The sequence below is a fragment of the Schistocerca piceifrons genome, chromosome 6 (assembly GCF_021461385.2).
Source record: "Schistocerca piceifrons isolate TAMUIC-IGC-003096 chromosome 6, iqSchPice1.1, whole genome shotgun sequence".
NCBI classification, from domain to species: domain Eukaryota; kingdom Metazoa; phylum Arthropoda; class Insecta; order Orthoptera; family Acrididae; genus Schistocerca; species Schistocerca piceifrons.
Genome location: NC_060143.1, coordinates 213,565,254 through 213,590,321, shown reverse-complemented (window position 1 = coordinate 213,590,321; position 25,068 = coordinate 213,565,254).

Here is a 25,068-nt window from a genome sequence, read left to right as displayed (position 1 = left end):
CTTATCAAAAAAATTTGACCCCATATTTGTGCAAAATATTTCTTGTATGAACACAATCAATAACACCTAGGAAAGTGGATCTGATATTACAAGGGGCGTAATGCAGTACATTCTTTTTCTGAAAGCAGTTTAGTTTTATTCAGAATTCCAGTACATCATACCTCTCCCTACTCTTTTGGCCACGAAAAGCCTGTTTTCCAGCATGATCGCCGCTGGATGCGGCGGTCATATGGCACCTTACTGGGAGAAAATGTACAACCGCATGCCGTCACTCTATTGGTCGACATCTAAGCGAAAGGCTTGCTGCATCAGTAACCACCCGTCCGCCCCCGGTAGCTGAGTTGTCACCGGCACAGTAGCTCAGCGTGTTCGGTCAGAGGGCTAGCTACCCTCTGTAATAAAACAAAACTGAGTGAACGGATCAACAAAGAACCTGAACGGGTGTCATGGGACGTCCGCCTCGAACGAATACAACGAACAATTTAGAACGATAGGAGATAATCAAAGAATTAAAAAAAAAAAAAAGTTGTCAGCGCGACAGAACGTCGATCCTAAGGGTCCGGGTTAGATTCCCGGCTGGGTCGGAGATTTTCTCCGCTCAGGAACTGGGTGGTGTGTTGTCCTAATCATTATCGTTTCATCCCCATCGACTCGCAAGTCGCCGAAGTGGCGTCAAATCCAAAGACTTGCACCCGGTGAACGGTCTACCCGACGGGAGGCCCTAGTCACGAGATTTTTTTTTTTTTTTTTTTTTTTTTTTTTTAGTAACCTCCCCATCGTCAACGTACTGCTTCCGGCGGAGTGCATCCTTCATTTGGCCCAACAGATGAATTCGGAAGGTGCGAGATCCAGCTGTAAGGTGGATGATGAAGAACAGTCAGTGAAGTTTTGTGATATCCTCTCAGGCGTGCAGGATTGTGTAAGGCCTTGCGTTGCAGTGGAGAAAATCAAGTTCGTTTGCATTTTTGTGGCCACGGACAAGCTGAAGTCGTTTCCTGATGGCAGTAAAAGACACTTCAGAGTTTATTCTTACACTGTGAGGAAGGTAATCAAACAGGCTAGCCACTTCAGAGTCCCAGAAGACCGTCACTTTGACTTTACGGCTGACGGCGTGGCTTTGAACTTTTCCTTCGGAAGAGAGGTGGTGTGGCGCTGCTCCATGGACTGCCGTTTTGTTTCCGGTTCTAAGTAATCGTCCCTTTATTCACCGCCTGTGACGATGTTCGCCAAAAAATTGCCGCGATCAATCTGGTAAAGCGCAAGCAATTCCTCACAGATGGTCCTTCGTTGCTCTTTACTGTCTGATGTTAGGAGGCGAGGAGCCCAGCAGGTACACGTCTCTGAGTACTCCAATTGATGGACGAGTGTGTCAGCACTAGTAACAGAGATGTCCATTTGTACAGCGAGGTGTTTGTGATCCGTCGATCACCTCGAATGAGAGTGTCCGCACGTTCCAACCCCGCAGGAGTCACAACTGTGTGCGGGCGGCCAGCCGGCACGCGGAAGACCGGACACGTCTGCGCGAAACTTCCTGGCAGATTAAAGCTGTGTGCCGGACCTGTGGTAGAGCACTTGCTCGCGAAAGGCAAAGGTCCTGAGTTCGAGTCTCGGTCCAGCACACAGTTTTAATCAGCCAGGAAGTTTCATATCAGCGCACAGTCCGCTGCAGAGTGAAAATCTCATTCTGGAAACGTACCCCAGGCTGTGGTTAAGCCACGTCTCTGCTATATCCTTTCTTTCAGGAGTGCTAGTTCTGCAGGGTTCGCAGGAGAGCTTCTGTAAAGTTTGGAAGGTAGGAGACGAGATACTGGCAGAAGTGAAGCTGTGCGGACGGGGCGTGAGTCGTGCTTGGGTAGCTCAGTTGGTAGAGCACTTGCCCGCGAAAGGCAAAGGTCCCGAGTACGAGTTTCGGTCCGGCACACGGTTTTAATCTGCCAGGAAGTTTCATATCAGCGCACACTCCGCTGCAGAGTGAAAATCTCATTCAAGTCTGCGCGACTTTGTTGCAGTGATGACAGACGCTTCGCCCAACGACTCACCGTGCTTTCGTTCATTACCAGATCTCCGTAGACACTCTGCAAGAGCTTTGAATATCTGGAATGCTCTGGTTTCCCAACAGCTCTCTGCTTGGAACAAACCTCCATTGCAAGTACCATTTTGAACACTACGTATAGGGCCTCCATCATTTGGAACTTCATGACAGTATAGCTGCTGAAACGGGAATATACCACGATATCCCACAACAAATACCTCATTTTTTCAACCGAAACTGGCCGAGAAAAACAATGTGTTGCATTTCTAAGTGAACGCCTCTCGTATGTATTATTCGACTTCAAGCTTTGTTTGCGACGCAAAATTGTTTGACGTTTTAGTTTAGACGACACAGAGTCTGTGACCACTATAAAGGCAGATGCTGACTAGAATGGGAGAGATACCTGTGGGAACGCGACGCGACAGCAGCGCCGGTACAGGCGGGCCCCTTGTGGGCCAGTGCAGCCGAGTGACGGGCCCCGGGGCGGTCGGCGCGCGGGCATGCGTGTGCGCGGCTGGCTGCTGCGTGCGGCCGGCCACGCGTGCTGATGCGTGCGCGCCGCCTGCACGCCCCGCGGCGCGCTCAGCGCACGCGTCGCCGCACACAGGGCAGAGGGCGCCGCTTCGAGTCCCGGCCGGCCCGCGCACCGAGGACGACCGCCCGGGGCGGCTGCGCTAACGCTCTGCTCTCGCCCCAAAATACCTGCTCTTCACGAGCCATCGGGCAGCGTTACGCGTCTCCAAATTTCAACCACGAGAGCGGATTCACATTCGACCGTATTTGTGACGGCTTGTGATCACAAATGCATATTGAAACTCGATCGCCAGTCGCTAAATTTTACTTATCAGACGCAGTGGGTTTCGAGAGCTTAGCTCCATCTTCAGAATATAATTTCTACTGGTTAAAGAAGGTGAGACTACATGACTCGCTTGTAAGCTGCTAAACTTTATTTATCAGGGACGATGAGTTTCGTCGGCTTAGCTCCATCTTCAGGATAAGGTTTCTACTGCCGGCCGGTGTGGCCGTGCGGTTCTAGGCGCTTCAGTCTCGAACCGCGTGACCGCTGCGGTCGCAGTTTCGAATCCTGCCTCGAGCGTGGATGTGTGTGGTGTCCTTAGGTTAGTTAGTTTTAGGTAGTTCTAAGTTCTAGGGGACTGATGACCACAGATGTTAAGTCCCATGGTGCTCAGAGCCATTTGAAGCATGGTTCCTACTGGTTAAAGAAGGGGAGACTAGATAAGGTACACACAATAACTCGTGTGTCAATACAGACGACACGTCACCGTAAAAGCTGGCATTTGGATACGTGACAAGATGAATGGGATGTAACTGGTAAGGGACGTAGACTGTACGACTTTCTCCCTGACATCAGGGAGTGGTTGAGTACGTAGCACACCGATCCCACCCGCGGTATGGTACATTTAGCAACTAAACAAATGCCCTATCCCACGCACTTAAATAGCAAGAGTCTGAGACAGACACATAATGCACTTGCGGGGAAGAAGGTTCCCCAGAAAGCACTGTCTCCTTCTGAGGACAATACACGAATAAGACATACACTACACTTAAACTAACCAGAAACAGAAATACACAACGACAAGAGACCAAGAACAATGGGCTGAATTAAATGCATTAAAAGACAGAATTTCAGAAAAAAGCACATGAACCGTACCTGCCTACACGACATAACAGACACACCTATATGCAACGTAACAACAGTCCCCAGAGGGTGGACAACGACACTCACAGTGACAGCGAAAACAGTGACACTGAAGAGGAGCAGGAGGAGGAGGACGAGATGTAACAGTATATAAGACATCTAGAATTATGAATCAGACATAGCGTGTCAAAATGCACGGACAAGTTGTCCGTATCAGTCAAATAATAGTTAAGGATTTCGAATTCTAGAGTAAATTAGAGTAAATGTCCGCCCCCGTTAGCTGAGTGGTCAGTGCAGCGGAATGCCACGCCAAGGGGCCGGGTTCGATTCCCAGCTGGGGCAGGAGATTTTCTCCGCTCAGCGACTGGGTGTTGTGTTGTCCTCATCACCATTTCATCTCCATCTCCGATGCGCAAGCCGCCCAACGTGGCGTTGAATGCAATAAGCACTTGCCGCCGCCGGCCGAACTACCCCGAATGGGAACTCCCGGCCCACAACGCCGTACACTCATTTCCACTAGAGTAAATGTAGTGTAAGGTGCTGACAACCCAGCCTTTGCACGCTGCGTTGTACACGGATGAACACCAAACGCGAATACATAGCATTAGCAGTATTATTTCTCTATTACTGACTATAAACTATTTTGCTGTCACTGGCCGGCCAAAGTGGCCGTGCGGTTAAAGGCGCTGCAGTCTGGAACCGCAAGACCGCTACGGCCGCAGGTTCGAATCCTGCCTCGGGCATGGATGTTTGTGATGTCCTTAGGTTAGTTAGGTTTAACTAGTTCTAAGTTCTAGGGGACTAATGACCTCAGCAGTTGAGTCCCATAGTGCTCAGAGCTATTTGAACCATTTTTTTTTTTTGCTGTCACTGGTGGTCAACAGCTGGAAGAAGTCATTACGAGGTATTCACCGCCAGTCACAATCGGTGACGGCCCTAAGATATCTCTCCCAACATATTTTTTCACCTTTCTTAAAACAACAAAAAATTATTTACATTTCAACCTCAAAATATTTTTTATTTTAAAAAAGTGTTTATTCCTTGCCAAATGTTGAAGATGAAAAACACTGAAAAAAGGTGACAAACTAAAACTATAATATATATCAGGTAACAATATTTAAATTTGCAACAAATAAATAAATCTAATTTCGAAGAACCAAAGGAATGGCCTGGAAATGAAATGAAATGGTAGCGCCGGGAAACCGCCCCTGGGGTAGTTCGATCGCGTAGTGCAAGTCTTTCTAATTGACGCCATTTTGGCACTTTCTGCGTCGATTATAACTAAGTGTAATGATGAGGACAATTCAAACACCTACTTCGGCCGAGTCAGTGCCAGATAAGTTTTACATTCGGACGATAATTTATGGATTTGTAGTTTTAGCTTAACGATGTCCACTATGGACAAACGATAGATACTGTCATTCTGTAGAAGGTGGGTTATCCCGACTGAAACGTATTATCCCGACTGAAACTTAGGTAAATTTCTAGGTAAACGGTGCAACTGAGACTGTTCGTTATTAAAATTAAAATTAATGTGTATACAGTTGCTGACAGGGCCGCGAGCTGTTGAAGATACTAAAAGTATTACGCTACAGGAGAGGCGCTTTATCACAAGAGACTACTCGTACAAGTTCTGGGTCTCCTGCAGACAGTGTTCTGTTGCATTACGGCAGACAGTTGCATCACATTGTGGGAGTGAAATTCTTCGGCAACTGGAAACTTACTCCACAGTTGAAGTACGTGGTACAGTACGGTTCTTGCGGCCAAAATGTATAAACGGCTCACAGATTCACCGCGAATTTCTGGCGGTATACCGACCAAACACAATGTCGCATCCCGTGGTAGTTTAATAGTGTCAACAATTTGACGAAGGCAACACAGGGGTGAGTGATGGTGGTCGGGAAGGAATGGTGATCCTGCACCATACTATTTCCACATTTTTGGCAATCTGAAAGAACATCTGTGTAGAAAGAGACTTTCCAACGATGGGTATGTTCACACAGCGGTTCTCGAATTGTTCCGTGTCCAAGGAGCGGATTTCTGTCGTCGAGGAACTGAATGATTGGTAGAACATTAAGACCATTGTTTACAGAGAATTGGTGACTACGTTAAAAAATAGTTTCATCCATCTGTGACACTCTGAAGTACACTGGAGCATCCAGTAGAAGTTACGTGGCTTGCCATAATAATAATTAATCTCTTTTTTGAAGTCCCCTCACAATATGAAGGGTGAGATCGAAGAAAAGAGAGGCGCTGCCAAGTCATAGTGTTTCAATAGAAAGGATAAGAACTAGAGGAAAGTAATGCATCAGAAATTTGCAGACTTCTCAACATAGCTCATGCAACATGTTTAAAGTAATGTCTTGAGCTTGCAAGATACTAACACTCTGCCGTTCTTTGATCACAAAATACCTGCTCTTCATGAACCATCATGCATCGTTATGTTCTAAAAATTTCATCAACAAGAGCACATCCACATAGAACCACGTTTGTAACGGCCTGTGATCCCGCACGTTTATTAAAACTCTTCCAGTAGTTGAATTTTATAATAATCACACTGCGTTTCGAGGGCTCAGCTCCATCTTCAGGACATAATTTCGGATACTGTCTCGTTGTGACATAGCTCAGAACTATAATAAACGTATTATTGCGTAATAATATTCGTCAAGTGCTCAATCGATTCCGATGTTTACGAAAATGACCGAGAAAGAAGCACGACCGTTTCCACAATTTTGTTCTCGTATTTGGAAGCCTTATCTGCTAGGGACGCCAACAATCTAAGGAATTTAGAGACGTGTTGCGAGAACTCTATTGTGATAGGCCGATATCGTTCATACGAAAGTGTCACAGAAATACTACTGGAATCTAAATGGGGATCCTTGGAAGAAAGAAGACGCGCTTCTCGCAAAAGTGAGTAAGTTTAGAGAACTTACTGTATATTCGAATAATGTCTCACGTAGGGTTCAGAGGAAGAAGATAAGGCAGATTAAGCAGTGCACTCAGACCCATAGTCTTTTTCTCTCACCCAATACGGCTATGGAATACGAAATAAAATCTGTAATACTGGCACGGGGTACCCTCCGCCATGCAATGCACTGTGGCTCGAGGAATATATATTTACATCTATATGTAGAGCTATTCCCTAGAGGTTTTGGTGAAGTGAGTATAATCGAAAGTTGCAAATATTTCAACATATCTTTTGCAAAATGTACGTTCAAACCAAATCATAAGGGTACCACGTTAAACCTCTGCTCTGGTCCCAAAATTCTACTCTTCGCAACCAAATTTGAATTAGAACAGCTAGAAGAGTGGATTCACAATGAATCAGATTTGTTTCGCTTGTGTTCTTGAATGTGTATTAAACTCCTGCCAGTCGCTAAATTTTTTATTAATCTGTCGCAGTACGTTCCACAGCTCGATCATCAGAAGATAATTTTGAATTTTTGCTCGTCGATACGTAGCTCAAAAGCTTCGTCGTCAGAAATATCATCGCACAAAACTCTTCATTGATTGTGAGTTAATGTAAGCAGGTAGTGTGTTAATAAGGAAAATTCACTTTTATTTCCCTTGTAATCTCGTCCTCTTCTTAATACGGGGCTGATCAGTAGGAAAGCTATTGCAAATGGAACTTGGAAAGTTCACAGAATAACTTGTGCGATTTACACAACGAAAATCCACGTAAACGTCGCCCGTGAGAGAAACGATTGAACACGCTAATATACACTGTTGAAGGTGGCAGCATTTACTGCAACGCTGTGCATCAATTTATCTAGCTCGATTAAAATATCGAATGAAGCAGAAAATGCTTTGTTTTCGTAACACATATTTCCAAACGGGTGCGAAACGTGGCCAACTGGGGAACACAGAAATGACACGGTTAGGGGCTTTTGAAATTTGTTATTACAGGATACTGTTAAAGACCAGATTGATTGATGGAGTAAGAAACCAAGACTTCTTGAAACGAGAATAATTTCTAGTAGAGAGCATAAGGAATCGAAGAGCTACAGTACTTGGGCACCCATTAAGACGAGTAATTTTTTAAAACTTGTAGTTGTAAGGTTGAGACATGTATCTGTTTCCCCAAGGTTATAACAGCTGATGTGTCTGGCAATTTTTTGACGTGGAAAGGCTTTCCAAGGTGAAAACCGGCAACTACTGATGTACTAATTAATTTTAATTTTATACAAAATGTTTACAGCCACAGCGGAACAATGGATACAATTTTTTAACATGTTCCTAGCGGCTGTAAGGAGGTTGATTCAGTAATTAGTCAAGTATCGATGTTAATGTCGATCTTTGGTGCGCACAGTTTTGTATAATTCTTAAGGCCAGCGTAAAAGAATTCGTGGGACGCATAGGTCTCTGGCTTCCCAACAGTAAGTCTACATAAGGAGAGAAATCAAAATATTTAATTACTTTATCCGTCTAACGCTTTTTATGAGTTCGGCGAAAACTGAAGAAGTGAATTAATCGTTGAATTCCACACTGAAAGCCGCGGAGATCGTTCTAATTTGAAAATGAGGTGATGCCTTACACAGGGCATATTCGTTTTATTCGGGGACAAGAAGTTGGCCGATCCAACAGGTGTAAGAAATGAATCGGAAATTACTGAGGCGAAAATGTTTGTTAATTCACTTATTGTGCATTTATATCCATATAACGTTATCCGTTGTTTAGCACATACGGAAAGGTTCCCTGTTACTGACACGGTTCGCTTGCTTCCTTATTTATTGCTGACAAGGGTTAAATGGAAATGATCGTATGAAGAAGAATGTGATTTTAGTTTCATGCATCATATGAAGAAGAATGCGACTTACGTTTCTCGTATGTACATACTGACTAAGAAACTGTTAAATGTACCGGGAAGAAATATCTTCAAGCGTCTTTGTTTTGTGCGAAAGAACGGGGTTATTTTATAAGCTCATACGAACGCCACAAAATCTATTACAATAATAAATGCTATGGAAGAAAAGTTACAAATAACAGGATACGAAATTCTTTTAATTTTCTTTTGTAATGAGATATAGTGAAACACAGCCCACACTAAAATAAAACACGAAAAAATGCGCATACAATAGTTTCTGAGAACTAGTTACGGACAATGTGATGTGTCTTTCAACCATATACAGAGAATACACAGTATGGTAACGATAGTTTCTATCTAAAGTGAGATGAATGACACGCCATAGAGTGTTAAATGAGTGAAATATGAGTGTAGAACGCCGAATTAACCTTAGCTCTGATTTCTTAACAGTGCTTTTATTGACAGTAACGTAAGGAAAGCCAAAGGGCGAAGAAAGAAAATGGAAATGGACAAATGCAATCTGGAAGTACATGAAAGATTGAAGCCACGAGACTCACAAAGTGAGGAAACGCACGGTAACACACGCCAATGGTCTGCACACAATCGAAATTTTCCACAGTTCAGCCACTGCTGGTAGTACAGCTAACAACAGATAGTTTCACATAACTACGTACATACTCTAAACGTCGCCGTACAGTGTGGTGGAGGTCCAAAGTACTGTATAAACAGTAAAAAATATCTAATTGTAAAAGTCAGTAGTGAGTCTATGAGTATTTCGCGTTCTCGGAGATAAAACGCTTGAACATGGGAATGAGAGGTATAAATATATGCGACTGTAAAAAGCAAATATTATAAAGATATTAGAGAGTTATTTTAACATATACTTGTTTGTAATATTAACACGAAACGTGCGAAGTGACATTTTCAAAAAATGGTTCAAATGACTCTGAGCACAACGGGACTTAACATCTGTGGTCATCAGTCCCCTAGAACTTAGAACTAATTAAACCTAACTAACCTAAGGACATCACACACATCCATGCCCGAGGCAGGATTCGAACCTGCGACCGTAGCAGTCATGCGGTTCCGGACTGAGCGCCTAGAACAGCTAGACCACCGCGGCCGGCCGTGACATTTTCATTATTGTGTCTTGTTAAGTGGTGTGTTGCATATGTTTCAAATAATTACATCTTTTTAATTTAAGCCCTAACACAAAAATCGCATTTCAACTGCACACAACGCAAACTGTGTAAATTTTTGCAGTTTAGACGTATCGTGCGACTTTTTTACATTCTTCTCATTTCGTGAGTTGCGTTTTGCATGTGTGAGTTTCAAGTAAATACAGTTTTTTTAGTCATAACACAAGAAACAGATTTCAACTGCATAGTAAAAAAAAGTGTAAATTTTATGATTTTAGAGGCAAAACGGAAGTCATTACAATAATTATCACGAATCCATTTGAATATATCATTTTTATATTAAAGCAAACATCTGTGCGGCGTTTGAAAATGGTTATAGAGGTCCGATATGTATTCAGTAACGCAAATAGATTAATTTTTTTGGAACTACCCTCCATTTAGCCTTTCGCTTTTTCCCCACAAGGAGTATAGTTATGGGAGCAAATTTATTTCACGACTCCAAGTTGTTCCATCTACGTAACTGGTGAACTCTTCCGCATTAAAAGTGACAAATAATGGTTCAAAAGGCCCTGAGCACTATGGGACTTAACTTCTGAGGTCATCAGTCCCATAGAACTACTTTAACTAACTACTTTAACTAACCAGACTGTAGCGCCTAGAACCGCTCGGCCACTCCGGCCAGCTAAAACTGACACGCATGGAAGAAAATACTTATAACCTCCCCTATGGAGTCCAGTGGTGGAGGATGCACTTAAGTTACTTCCCCGCGGTGAAAATTTCTAGTACAACAAAAGCACTCAAAACAACGCGTGCTGTTTTCTTATAAAAGAAGATGTGTTGTCGTCGGTTGAAACGTTTCAGTGATATTGTGTTCCTCTTGTGATCCCCACAAGTAATGAAAGGTGCGTAGAATCTAGTTCCTATTGGGATTAAAAACAATGTCGTTGGCTATTTCAGTAACAGCGAAACTCCGGAAATGACTCCATGGCGCATACGGTATTGTATTGATTATCCTGCACCGCAATACTTGTGTAGCAACGGAAGTGCCACACAGAGATAGGGTTTTTTTTTACGAAATCATTTATGGAGAGAGCGTTCAAAACGCGGCGGATGAAAGCTTCTCATTGGTGCTCGTAAGTAATTAAAGAATAAAATTTGTATTCCAGAAATTAGCCTGCAACTTCGCAGACAAATGGCGTATTAAAAACTACAAAATTGCAATATATTCAGATAACTTAGGAACCTAGTTACGTTAGAATGGAAATGCTATTTTCACAATCGTATCACAAGGCGTGAACAGAAATTTAGTATGCGTTCAGAGTTTACATGCAAGTAATGACAGTAATATGGAAACAATGATTAAATCTGTATTAGGAAAATTTAAGTATGTGCAAACTTTAAAAAAGGTTGTAAAAAAATCTTGTACACTAATTAGCGAACCACTGACAGGAACTAAAATATTGTTTTCACGCATAAATCTTTATAAAAGTCCTTGCTGACTTTTCGTATACCATTAGGCTACTAGATGCGTATTGTCGACTATTTTCATCAATGAATACAAATATGAGCAACTTGTGTTTAGTTTCACAGTAACACAGGGAAGAATTTTTTAAAATAGTAACAGTGCCTCTTTATTGAGGGTAGATATCGTCTCTGGAAATGCATACGAATCGCGTCAGCTAAGAGTAACGAAGAAAATAATGCCGTAACACAATTACAACTACCGTACACTCCACATTGGATAATTAGAACGACTAATGTACGAGATAATCTGCTTACGTGAAACATTTCAGTTTTAGACTATCGTTTCAATTTGTGCAATCATGTGGATGACTTATTTGCTTCTTGTTAAAGTCACAGACAGGGGATGAGTGGAGTGCGTTGTATTCTACTGTTACTGAATTAAGTTTTAGATCTACTTGTGTAGTTTAACACGAGAACCGCCTGAATATGAGGTAGAGGACGGGTCAGTCTCGCATCGAATCAACGAACCTGATTAATGAATATTTATCCACACTGCAGGCTGGTGTTTTCTTCACCGATCTGGAAGTGTCAAGCACTGATTTTCTTCAGAAAAGCGTCGGAAATCGGCAGCTAAGATACAAAAACACACTCGTTCAAAATTTGCTGTGTACAAACCGAGGGCTTTCAGGATAACCCTTTATATCTTACAACACTGAATTCACATTGAAAACAAAGAAATATCGAAAGTCCCAGAAATGTAGTGACGATAAATCTACGACAGCGGAGTGGCAATGTCTTGCGGTACCAATAAAAGGGAGGGAATAACTGGGCAGAAAGAGATAATGAATAGACATCTTTTGTGTATGATATAAAACAAAATCAAACGATTGAGTCAACGTGTTTCCATTTGGTTTGCAATACACACTGCAGTCATAATCATATACAATCACTCCTCATCATCACAGACGTCGTGTTTACATTTTCTCTCCTTTAACGCAAAATGTAAATGTTATCGCACTGACGAAGACACTTGCATATCACCTACAGCACATTTTGTTCGACATTTGCCACACACATCCACCCATCCACCAACTGACACACACACACACCTCTCGCTAACCCCCCCTCCTTCCACACCCCCCATCCACCCCATCCCCACCCCACCCTCCCCCCACGCACTGTGTGTGTGTGTGTGTGTGTGTGTGTGTGCGTGAGAGAGAGAGAGAGAGAGAGAGAGAGAGAGAGAGAGAGAGAGAGACTGAAGAATTTTACTTAAAGTGAATTCAACAGCGCAGTAAAATTCATATACTGTATTGTTATTACTATTCTTTACATCTACATGCATACTCTGAAAAGCACCGTAAAGCGTCAGACTCAGGCTACTCAGCATGGTACCAAATATAAAGATTTCTACCCGTTCCAGTCACACTGAGCGCACGAAGAATGACTGCTGTAATTAGTTCGATTTTGTCTTCACCGCTCTTATGCGAGCGATACGAAGTTGTACATCGTCGATTCTTTGCATGTTTCATTAAACGATCACCTTTGTGTTGCAACGATATTCCTTAATTGCATTTCATAGCTTTCCCACCTACCATTTTCATAATATTTGAAACTTCGCCAGTATTTCAATGCGTGCGTACCTACTGTCCCTTCCCGGTAGCTGTATTGCTACCCAAATTGGCGTGTCTTTAAAGCTCCTTTATTGTCATACATACACATAACACGTAATATGGTGACATTGCTAAAACTGTACTGTGCAACAGTCTATGTAAGCTTTCTGATAAAGAAACGTGTCGCCTTAATTAAACACTATGCGATACAATACACCAGTCGTCGTCCGAAGACGGAAAAAAAATGGTTCAAATGGCTCTGAGCACTATGGGACTCAACTGCTGAGGTCATTAGTCCCCTAGAACTTAGAACTAGTTAAACCTACCTAACCTAAGGACATCACAAACATCCATGCCCGAGGCAGGATTCGAACCTGCGACCGTAGCGGTCTTGCGGTTCCAGACTGCAGCGCCTTTAACCGCACGGCCACTTCGGCCCGATGACGGAACGTACGTAGGATACGGAACTCTACAAGAATTCAGCGAAAACACACACGACATTGGTAAAGCAGTTTTCTAACGTAATCCTCCGTCTTTATCCCTTTTAAAAATTTTTACGAATGTCGACTTCAGCCGTAACAAGAACGAGCGTTAAAAGAACGCCGATACACACATCTCATCAAATACACAGTATTTATGCGAATTAGACAAGATGTACAGTGAGAAAACAGTAACTGTTTACTACTTATCACAACGGTGTAGTGGAAGTGGAGACGAACGACTTCATATAGAACACCTGCGGTATATCAAGACAGAAAGCAGCCTCAAATTGGCCTACAAAAGCCGCCTAAGTAGGAAAGCATGCAAGTCGCGCGAGATTTTCAATATCCTCTCGTTTTCTTACGCCACCAGCTTAGTTGGCTCTTTCGTTAACATTATTAATTTGAAGTTTCCCGTGAGAGTAATGAGAAAAAAATTCTTTAAATGATATGCAAAAACAAATTACGTGTGCAGTTCGATCTAACAATAAGCTTAACCTTTACAAGAAAACTAGTTTCGTAATACGATGGCCACGCGAAAAAAAATCAATTGCATTTTATTCTATTAAAACTGGAAATATTTTGAGGCAAAGTTTATACAAAGGTCAAATTTACTTTTTGTAAGTACAAGAACAAGAGGTTTTTAATATTCAAGGACGATATTAACCAAAATCTTGCGCAGCGGGCGTGTACCGTAGCGTACATGGATTTTGTAGGACCATTTGAGGCTCTTTCTCGGCTGTATGAACCACAAGTATCTTGTACAATCTGTGGATCTTAACTTCGGCTACGCGACTGTGTTACGCTGTATCTTTTAGTTCTGATTTTGAAAACAAGTAAAAATAAATTATCAAAGTGGAAAATTATCTAATGATTGCGACTCTTACTATAATTTCATGTCACTTATTTAAAGTTTTGGTTAAGTGACAACAAGCAGCATTTAAGTACTTGAAAAAATGCGTTATTAACCACGAGCTGCTTATTATAAACCTATATGTTTCGGTCATCACAGGACGTAAAGTGAAAATAGGTCAGGTAAAAGCATATTCCACGATCGTTTTAGGTTCATACAATATCAGTTAGGTCATTTATTGATATCGGTATTTCAGCTTGATATCATACATAGCTGCTAAGTTAACTTACGGGAAAACTACTGTAGCCAGCACGCGGTGGCTAGACAAATTGACATTCGGTCGTTGTTTTCGTGTGACTACCGTTTTATGTTACAAATTTATATTCACTATTTTATCCTTATTCAGCAACTGTAGTTGTGTTTATTGAAATAATCAGCATCTAGCTGTACAAGAGAAATTTTATTTCCTGAACCGGTTTCAGGCACTTAATGCCGTTCTTCAGAAGGTTAATGATATAATATTCCTTGTATGCAACAAGCTGCAAATGTGTTGTGTGAGAAAACTTTCTGCAAAGCATTATCGGTGCACGGACAAGTTATCTGAATTTCTGTATATGGATTCCAGTTAAACTCGACGAACTCTCATTTCGTTATATGTCACTATTCTTACACTGTCATAGTGGTAGATCTGTTTCTCATGAGATATGTAGCTATGAAAGATGCACTTCATTAAAAGGAACAGTTACATCAGATTAGTGGGTAGGGCGGAGAGACAAGAGAGAGAGAAAATCGTTCTTCGTTGTTGAGTTACCGCATAAATTTTCAAGACGCGTCTACGAGAACTGAAGAGTGTCTGTGAATTCATATTTTGAAGTTCAAACTATAGGTTTTAATTCAGACAAACCATCTTTATTTGTTTCGGCTATGCAATATTAGTTTTAACTTACTAATATTAAGACGAATTAGAAAACACCATTCTCGAACCATCTCATGCAAATTGCTGGATGTTTCGTAACAATGGTCCATGATCATCAAGTACCCGTCATTAATAACATGGGTAAATATATTATAAAAACAGTAATTGTACAAATTTGGGTACATAATCATCGATTATGCGTAACAAAGAGAGGAAGGACCTTCTGATTGACGTCATGAAGAAAGAGTGACGATAAAGTTAACGCTCACTTCTAATGCCGTGCTTAGTGGTTCGATGTGTGAAAATCTTGACTGTTTTCTAAGCACTGGCCACGTTAATCTTGACAGTAAAAAGTCTTAACACATGAACCATCCGACACATCATTAAACTCACCATTTGAAGTACATTCAGAATACCATAACAGCTTTTCGCTCCTGAAAGTAATTACCAGAGGTTCAATAAAGTTCAATTTGCTCTTAACCACAGGAGAAATAGATGATTAGGCATACAAACATGCAATTCTGATTCAACTAAACGAAATGCAACTATAAATGTGTGTATCGCCAAGGAAGGTAACGTAAAAGAGAGAGAAAAAATCATTGCTTACCTAAAATATAAAAATAGTTATTAGGTGCCGTTTAGTACGGCCATTTGACACGTAATATTAATATTTTCTTAGTGTAATCATTAAAACTCATTTAATATAGTGAAATGTTCCTAAGTTGCGTGTCAATATTGTAGCAACCGTAATGAAGAAACATACAGCAAAACAGACAATAAAAATAATATCAGTCTCTCATGTTAGGTCGATGCACTAAGTACATCTTTGATTTAAGAGTGGAAGAGGTCAGTTTTCTGGAGAGAAAGATATGTAACGTCATAGTAACTCTATCACTGGAGAATGTCTATACAACACCAGTTGATTATGACATAGAAGAAAACACCAGCCAGCTATTGTGAACAGTACTATTTATTTACACAAACAGCGCCTTTACCAGTTTCGAACCAACAGGTTCATCTCCAGACGGCTGTTCAAATTTAGATTACATTTTTTGTCGTTTACATAAGCTGTCGGCTGTGTTTCTCCTTGTGGCGAAAGACCCATAGGACAGTGACGCCCTATAGCAAAGAACGATATGGGAAGCGGCCTATTTAACTGTACTTGTACCTGATAACGAATGAAAATAATGTAAACAGACTTGTAAGGTAGAACTGGATTAGTCTGAAGTCACTTGCGTTGAACTACTGCGCTATTATATTACACTGTTGACTTCTTGTGTTCACGAAACAGTAAAAAATACATGAACTTTTAGGTATATAAATGTGCATATAGTGAGACACACACGCACACACACACACACACACACACACACACACACACACACACTCACACACACACACACACACACACAGACACACACACACACACACACATCGAATCTTTTATGCATATTTGGTCACAAGGGGAATAAATAAATGTAATCTAAATGTGAATAGCCGTCTGAAGATGGGCCTGTCGGTTCGAAACCGCTAACGTCGCTGTTTACGTAAATAAATAGCATTATTAACAGTGGCTGTCTTTTTTGTAAGAATCAACTTTTGTCTTTACACACAGCCATGGATTCAAAATGCTAGTTTTCAGCAAAATAGTATATCTACGGGGTCTTTACGTAAGAGCATGCAAAAATGTAACCGGACATAAAGGATGCTCCACTGAACAATTTGAGGCAGGAAATCTGGGGTCGGAGAAGACAGCTTAAGGAGATATGGAAGTAGAGTTGTCTGCTGCTCTGTCTAGCATTACTGTTTTCCAGCTTATTTACGACTAACAAATGGTTCAAATGGCTCTGAGCGCTACGGGACTTAACTTCTGAGGTCATCAGTCCCCTAGAACTTAGACCTACTTAAACCTAACTAACCTACGGACATCACACACATCCATGCCCGAGGTAGGATTCGAACCTGCGAACGTAGCGGTCGCACGGTTCCAGACTGCTGCGCCTAGAACCGCTCGGCCACACCGGCCGGCTACGACTAACATACTTACAAGTTTGCACGTACTGTGCTGTTTATTTACATACGCATTTTTTATTTCCTGCAAGGAAACAGGGTTGCTAGAACTGTAGCTATCTATGATGTGATTCGAAACACGCCAGGGATATTTGTCAGGGTGCGTCAGAATCTTGTTCACCGATGGCACACTTTGTAAGATACAGCACAGATGGTACGTTCACTGTGTCAATAATGGTATTTGCAGGTAACTGTAACTAATGTAAATAAGAAAGAACACAGTAATGTGATTTTATTCCTATTACCTCCTTAAGCTGGCTTCTCTGACCCGAGGTTCCCTACTTCAAACAATTCAAGGGAGCATCCTGTATGTCCTGTTAAAGTTTTGCATGCTCTTACGGAAACACCCTTTATATAAACTATCGTTTTGGACGGTATTGTTATCGTAGTGAGGGAACTAATCCTACCGGGAAGAGGAAGGTTTTAAAATGCAAACGAGAGTGCAAGGGGTTTTAAACAGAGAGACAGATCAGCTGGCACACCTGTACGTTTAAAGCAATGAGTAACACACAAACCAAAAACATCACTACTGGAAAGGCAATCTAGCAAAGTGAAAGCTAATATCAGGGTCCCTTACGTTCTACGAGTCGGAATGGCCTTGATGTCATGCGGGGAAACGGCCGTCGTGTTTACCATTGAGCCGAGGGTGCGGGCGTAGAAGTGCCGGTGGGCGTCCGTGTTGTCGTCGTCAGCGAGCACGTGGCGTCATAGCGGCCCGCGGGCGACACTACTCCAGTTCCTCCTGATCCCCTCTCCTCCTCCTCCTCCTCTTCCTCTCGTTCGCGGCGTCGCCTCGTCTGTCCGTTCGCAACACACACTCTCACTGCCTCGTGTCCGCGTCTGTAAAACTACCGGCGCCGCTCCTCCCAAGCTATGGGCTGTTTTCACCTCCGGGGGGTGTTCTGTCACCAGTTCACGATGAATGATGACGGCTCGAGCCGAGAGATTTTTTTTTCCTTCCCCTAACTTGCGTCACTGTATGTCGGTGTCAGACGTCCTGCACACGCGGATTTTTGGTCTGTTTTGTTACCGAAGGCTACACACACACGCAGGCACACACATTCGCGCGCGGAGCACAGATGCGAGTTGTCCAAATACCGCGAGCGGAGATCACAATCGTCGATACACCTGTTGGTTGCTTGTAATATCTCCTCCGCCCGGAGTCGGGAGATCAGTCCTGCCACCGGCGGGCAGCGGAACACCGCACGACGAGGAAAAGTGAAAAAAAGGGAGATCGGTTGGTGGTAATAATAATAATAAAAAAAAGGGAAACGGTAAGTACACGTGTGTGTGTGTGTAAGAGAGAGAGACAGAGGGGAGGGAGAGTGGGAGAAAGAGTGAGAGGGAGAGGGAGAGAGAGAGAGAGAGAGACAGACAGAGACGGACACGGCGCAGTCGGAGCCTTGGCGGCTAATCTGCGCGCGGCATCTGCGCTATCGCCGGCCGTATCTGGGTTCGCGACAGGGCAGCGGGCGCCGTGGGCAGAGCGAGGGTCCGGCGGCGAGGCGTCGGCTGCGCGTCAGGCGGAGGAGAAGCGGCGGGCGGCCGGCGCGCGCTGCAGGGTCGCACTGATCGCCCGACACCCGACGGCTACGGGACGCAATCGTCCCTCCAGCTACGGACGGCCGGCCAGGCCGCGCCGAGGGGGACCGGGGGGACGGGAGGGGGGCAGCGTGCCCGGGAGGGGGCCGAGAGGTAATTGCCGGTCGCCCATTGGCTGGCCGGCGCTCGCCAGGTTAGCCGGCTGCCGGGATCGGCCCCCGCAGCCAGCGGCGACGCTATAAGCGCCCCGCGCGGCGACTTCCGAAGCGCGCGTGAGTTATGCCGCCGGTGGCGCGAACGGCTGCGGAAACGGCGTCTCGCGCCGCGGGATGCCGGGAAAGAGAGTGCCGAATAAACGCACGGTAGGACCGAGGATAAAGAGCCACCGACGTCGAGACGAGGCTCTTACCGACAGACGGTGATCTCCGACAGCAGTGGCTCTGTCACAGACAAGCACTTGGCGTACAGATCGCAAAATATTGTACTGAACAATTCAGACAGTGTCAGAAAGCCAGAAAATTTTAGCGACTGGTGTAAAAATGGCAGAGGAAGTCCCACAGGGTTCAATTCTAGGTCTACTCCTATTCCTAATATACAATAAGTCTACGAGCGTTAGACCACATAAAAATTATATATTTTTCAACTTTTTTTGACTAAACAGCCACCGACGTCGAGATGAGGCTATTACCGACAGGCAGGGATATCGGCAGTGGCTCTGTCGCACGCAAGCACTTGGCATACAGACCGCAAAAGATTGTACTCAACAATTCAGACAGCGTCAGAAAGATAGAAAATTTTAGCGACTGGTGTAAAAATCGCAGAGGAAGTCCCACAGGGTTCAATTCTGGGTCCATTCCTATTCCAAATATATGGTAAGTCCGCGAGCGTTGGACCACATAAAATGTATATGTTTTTCAACTTTTTTTGATTAAAGAGCCACCGACGTTGAGATGATGCTCTTACCGACAGACAGGGGTATCGACAGTGGCTCTGTCGCAGACAAGCACTTGGCGCACAGATTGCAAAAGGCTGTGCTGTACGATTCAGACAGTTTCAGAAAGGTAGAAAATTTTAGCGGCTGGGGTAAAAATCACAGAGGAAGTCCCAGAGGGTTCAATTCTGGGTGCATTCCTATTCCTAATATAGGGTAAGTCCGCGAGCGTTGGACCACTTTGCTTCTTCGCCATAAAATTTAAATCTTCGTATATCCATAATTCAGACGGACGACTTGGGACGTCAGCTAGTATAAAATATGTTAAACAACGACGAGATTCCTCCAGCTGTATTAAGGTGTTGGTTTTATTGGCAACTAGTTTCGATGTTGTTACAACATCATCTTCAGGCCCATACTTGTTGCAGCAACCGTATGTGTCTAACACTAGTATTCATTAGTGAGATAGGTGTGTTCCATGCGGAGCGATATGAAGTGGAACGACCACATAAGGTTAATAGTGGGTGAGGCAGATGCCAGACTGAGATTAATTGGAAAAACCCTCACGAAGCATAAAATGGTTCAAATAGCCATTTGAACCACTCTGCGACTTAACTTCTGAGGTCATCAGTCACCTAGACTTAGAACTAATTAAACCTAACTAACCTAAGGACATCACACACATCCATGCCCGAAGCAGGATTCGAACCTGCGACCGTAGCGGTCGCTCGGCTCCAGACTGTAGTGCCTAGAACCGCACGGCCACTCCGGCCGGCTGCTGTCAACAAGTATGGGCCTGAAGATGATGATGTAACAACATCGAAACTAGTTGCCAATAAAACCAACACCTTATTACAGCTGAAGGAATCTCGTCATTTTTTAACATATAAAATTTATATGTTTTTCAACTTTTTTTGACATGTGGCAATATGTTCGTATAGAGTGTCATACAGACTTGAGTACAATAGTACGAGCACTATTGCAGATTCAAGGTCCGATCGGTCTCGAAATGGAAACCATCGTGAGAACCAAAAATGTTTTATTTGCTACAGTTACCTACACCTTCCAGCTACTTCTCTACATGGTCGCCGCTATGTCTTACATATTTGTCCTAGCGTTGTACCAACTTTCCAGTACCCTTGTCATAGATGGCATCCGCTTGTGCTTTCCATCGATTCTCTACGCTTGTCTACAGCTCGTTGACTGTGCCAAAAAGTTGTCTTCAGAGCCAGCGGTTCATGTGAGCGGAGATGAAAATCAGGGGCACCCAGTTACGGGCTGTATTGTGGGTAATGAAACACTTCACATGGAAAACGATGCAGGAGCATCTCCATTGCCCCAGCAGAGTCCGGCTGAGAATTGTCATGAAGGAAGAACTGCATGACAATTGTGTTATGTGCGCTACATGATATCAGGCGATATTTCTCACTTGGCCCTCATACTTTGCGGGAGCCACTGTTTAGCTAGGTACCTTTATGTGCTCAATGTACGCTCAGAAGAGAAAAGAGCGGCGTGAAGTGATCGACGGCCATAATAGAGACACTGTCCAACACATATGTGCGAAGCTTTATCGGATTTTTCACTGCGGTTTCCATTTCGAGTCCGGTCGGACCTTACTTTCCAAATAGCGCTCGTACATTACTGACGCGCAGCCACTTAAAATGAAGAGTTATGATAAAATGAAAATATATATGAGTGGTCAACCCACCCATAGCCGTATGGGTGAGATGGACCAGTGTACTGAGAGAGATGGACCATACAAAAATGGCTACACATGAATCAAAGAGTCAATAAAAATTCGATATTATTATTTGGAATATGTTAAAACGGATAATGAATTATACTCTTAAATATTTTAGTCCAAACCGATCTTGTCAGTTTATTGTAAACCTTGATTGAAGATCACCTTTTCTAATGAGTTATTGGTTTTATTCAAGCATTGGCCTGTCTCTCTCTCGCCATGGCAGTTAAACTTATTACCGAACGTTTACTTTTATTAGTTTCGTAGTAGATTTCATAAGTCATTTTTGTAATATTGTACAATGTCTGCATGTGCTGAATATGTGAGCAACCTGCAGCTTTTTTTTTTTTTTTTTTTTTTTTAGCTTCTTCAGTCTGCTTTTCTCTTCACTGGCATTTCCCTTTTCTGCCTTTTTTCTGTTTCGTTGCTTTTCTTATCTCTCTCTTTTTCTTTATACTTTCAATATTTTCAGCAACCCTTTAGACACAGTTGCTGGTTTCCTCTTAATATTCTAACTTTCATCAATAGCAGGAACAAGTGATATTTGTTCCAAAAGTTTTGGCTGTGTTGGCTTAGGAGTAGCTAGTCAGTTTTGAGTTGGTAAGCATGTACATTTTAGGTTTAGTAGGATTGGAGTCCGAAGTTGTGTCAGTGAAGGAATTTGACTTGTGCAGATAACTCTGCTCTTCTGATGTGCTTGGGATCAGTAGGTCTTTTGATGAGCTCTGAAGTGGTTGGCTGGTCTGTGTGTGAGATTCTACTCTTCAGTTTGTTGACACAGACATAGCTTCCGACAAATAAGCGTGGTCTGAGACAGCGGGCATCTTCAATGGGATTATTACACGTGCTTCGAAGATAAATTTAATTTTGCTCCATCTCTCTCACCAAAACAAGTGGTCCATCTCTGCCAAATAACCCTGGTCAATATCTCCCGACTGTCTGGGAGAGATCGACCGCTCCGAATTCTATCTATAGATAGCGTATTCGGCGGCCGTTTTAGGCTACTTTCACGCCTACAAGTCTGTCAACCTCACAGTAAAAACTGGATCCATATTATGGTAACTAAGCCTTAATACTAAAATTATGTAGCTGCACAACAAAACTTTCGGCTTACCAGAAAAGAGGATATAATTTTTCTTCAGAACTAACACAATGACAGAAACGTTTCTGCACCACGTTTGTTCAGAAAATACCTTCCTCGCAAGAAGCGAAAGCTGTTCTCCAGCGGCGCGTTTGTGAAACACGCCACTGGTACCTCTGACCCTGTAGTCCAACTCTCTCAGAGTTACCCTATATGAATGATCTTCCACTAAACATTCAACAAGTAGAACTGGTACTTTTTGCAGACGATACTAGTGTTATAAAAAATCCCATTAGAGAGATAGCAACAAAAGAGTTAAAAAATTGTATTTTCCAAAGAAAATATTGAACAAACACACTGCATTAACTTCTGTACAACAAATAAAGTCATACCAGCAATTGATGAAGCACATGAGCATGAGTCAGTAAGTAGGGTACAATGCTCCAAAGTTTTGGGTGAACATATTGACGAAAACTTGAACTGGAAGAAACGTATTAACGAGCTTCTCAAACAATTAAGTTAAGCTACTTTTGCTTTTGCTAATTTTAGAAAAAACGTATGAACCTCGTGACGTATTTTGCATATTTCCACTCAATAATGTCGTGCGGAATAATGTCCCGGCTAACTCATCACTTAGAAAGAAAGTACTGATTGCATAAAAGCGGGAAGTAAGAATAACATGTGGCGATCACTCACGGACGTCATGTAGGCACCTCTTCAAGAAGCTAGAAATTTTAACTGTGTCGTCACAATACATATTTTCGCTAATGAAATACATCATAAATAAGCCATCACACTTTGAGGAGAACAGTGCTGTACATACCTACAATACTAGAGGGGGAAATGACCTTTATTACCCTCTGTGAAAGCTGTTAGTGGCTCAGAGACGAGTTCAATACGCAGCAACAAAAATTTTAGATCGTTTGCCCAGTGAGGTAAAATATCTGACAGGTAGTGAAACATGTTTTAAAATTTAATATAAAATCATTTCTCCTGGACAACTCCTTCTATTTAATTGACAGATTTCTACTTATAACTGGTAACTAGTAATAGGAAACAAAAAAAGAAAAAATTTTGTTTTAAAATATAGTTACATGGGTAGGAATAAAATGATTTACGTTTTCATTAATGTTAACGGCCGATATTTCAACATCTGTAGCACTGCCCCAAAACTACAATTTCTTCAGGGCATTGCCAGCTGCATCCAAAGCGAGACTTCTTTGAATGATAATGCTTTCACTCTTGCACCCAACATCAGTTAAATGCGACGAAATATTAAAGTTATTCTATATCGAATTTTAAAGTTACGCTTCCTGCAAGTGCACTTAAAGGCACTGTAATATAGTTTACTTCCTTTATTAAAGCTACACTCAATCTCACATTAGGCTATACTGCCACCAGAAACTTTCTTACATCGTTTCTGAAAGCCACTGAGCAAATGTTTAAGACTTTTGTAGTTACCAGTACTCGAATCTGAGTATTCTGCCAGTATTGCATTAATTTTCGTCGTTTGTAGCATTAAATGAACTGTAGTGAAACTATAAATCACCTTTCACTAATTACTCAGTGACACGTGCTTACTAACACACAGATATTATCTATGCATCATGTAACAGAAACATGATATAGGTTCAACATATAAAGTAACACTATCTGCTCATAAATGTCGCACTTTCTGCCACTTTAGTACAACAAACAGTAATAAAAACGACTCATTTTGGGGGGATTTGTAATGTGGTGTATAACTGAAACTGCATATTTTCGTAATAAAATCAAGTGGCACCACAGGAATTTGAATATTTCCACATGCAGCTTCGGTGACACCACTCAAGTGGCGTCACTTTTGTTGCGTGTGGAAAACTGGCTTTAATCACCGCCTTGAAAAAGCACAGTCGTTACCGTGGAGCACTGTAGATAACGTAGAACTGGCAGATGGGTTCCTGTAAACTGCTCCCAGAAGAGATAGAGGAGAGGGGCACTAATCTCCCTGTCCGAATTCCACAACTTGCCCAGCAGGCGGAAGAGCTGAGGGCTCTTACGTAGTCTGCTGATGAAGAGGATTGGAGATGCTTGAACAAGAAAGGTAATGCCAAAATTTTTACAATCGGGAGTGATGATAATCATTTTTTCTTCTATCGTATGAAATCACAAAACTGTTATTTAAGGTCGGACCTGCAGAAACTCGAAACACAAATTACAAACAACTAATTCAAAAGCCATTTCTCTTCAGTTATTACTGCTTATGCATCACAAGCTCATTACAATCAAACAAAGAGTAAATTACACCAGACGCGTTTCGTTTTCATTTATAAAAAGTATTCTGTGGTCATTCTGGAAATATGGATGCATAATATGAGTGTACATTTCGGTTTTTTATAGATAGCAAACAGTATTTCTTTATGGAGCTCGGCTTCAACGTAATTAAGTATTTCTGCCTATTGCTTACATATTCTGTAAACCACTGCTTCTTTCTTCGCTGATGACGGATGTTGAGGTCGAAAGAGACATGGTTGTACATTCATTCTTGGCAGTTTTTCCCGTTTTTTGAAACCACTTTTACTTGCGCTGCCTTAGCGTTATTTCTACTTCACCTCACTTTGTAGGAGATTTCCATATTCAGCCCAGTATTAATATTTATTCATTTGTTTTCCATGTAGGTTAGAACATTGACAATCTGTGAGTGCATATGCGTGCGTGTGCGTGTTCGTGTGCGTGCGTGCGTGTGTGTGTGTGTGTGTGTGTG